The sequence below is a fragment of the Schistocerca piceifrons genome, chromosome 3 (assembly GCF_021461385.2).
Source record: "Schistocerca piceifrons isolate TAMUIC-IGC-003096 chromosome 3, iqSchPice1.1, whole genome shotgun sequence".
Classification (NCBI taxonomy): Eukaryota; Metazoa; Arthropoda; class Insecta; order Orthoptera; family Acrididae; genus Schistocerca; species Schistocerca piceifrons.
Genome location: NC_060140.1, coordinates 748,603,358 through 748,604,486, shown reverse-complemented (window position 1 = coordinate 748,604,486; position 1,129 = coordinate 748,603,358). Strand labels below are relative to the sequence as shown.

Below are 1,129 nucleotides of genomic sequence, written 5' to 3'. Positions count from 1 at the left end.
GGCCAGAGGTGGTCGACCAAAACCTAGACGACGCGTAATTCTGCCCTTACGTTCCCAGGCAGTTCAACATTGGGCTACCACCATATCTGAATGTCCCAGAAATTATGATATTTCGCTACTTGACCGGCCGGTCAAGTGGAGCTCCAGAATTCATACAAGTACGCAGCATATCCGTGTCCTTCACTGTGGTCACTCAATATCTGACGATGTCCATGCGGCTTAGGCAACGGCCTTGCCGCAATGGATACACCGGTTCCCGTCAGATCACCGAAGTTAAGCGCTATCGGGCGTGGCCAGCAGTTGGATGGGTGACCATTCGGGCCGCCATGCGCTGTTGCCATTTTTCGGGGTGCACTCAGCCTCGTGATGCCAATTGAGAAGCTACTCGACCGAATAGTCAAAGAAAACCATCATAACGACCGGGAGAGCGGTGTGCTGACCACACGCCCCTGCTATTCGCATCCTCGTCTGAGGATGATACGGCGGTCGCATGGTCCCGATGGGCCGCTTGTGGCCTGAAGACAGAGTGCTTTTTCATGCGGCTTAGGAGAGCTAAAGGCTTGGTAACAACACTAAACACGAATAATGCTAATGAACTCTGGTGGCTGGTCTACCAGCCACAGAGAATTGCAACTCTGTTTACCTAAGAGCACATGCCGATAGTACTTACATGTACTGCCAAAAATTCTTTATGAAAGAACGTCGGGCAGCCCATCCATATCACAAAATAAAGTCCTTCTGCGCCGACCGCCCATGGTACCTCAAATCGGAGCTCCCTTCACCAATCGCATCAGTCTCTCTGGACTGACATCGCCCATATCCTAAGATAAAAGAGCATATGGCAGGCCACTGAGCCGATCGTTTCGGTACTCAAGAGCACCGAACGCTCTTGCCTCCTCCTTAACAGTATCAGGCGCAGTATATCCATTTCCATGATTCTCAGCTGAAATGCATAGAAACTTTTACAGTTTCCCTGACCGGATGTTTCCATGCATGCATAATAACGATAGCGTATTTGACTGTATTTTGCAGATTGTCGTAAAGGCCGTATTATGTCATCTTATTCTCATTCACACTGACATCGGGTTTTGGATTTTACGTTTCGGAAAATGAGTTAGGAATAGTGTGT

At 49.1% G+C, this 1,129-nt stretch overlaps 1 pseudogene; it reads left to right on the top strand.

Moving 5' to 3' along the window:
* The first annotated feature begins 222 nt into the window (after positions 1-222).
* LOC124791206 lies at positions 223-340 on the top strand (annotated as a pseudogene).
* Positions 341-1,129: the final 789 nt, after the last annotated feature.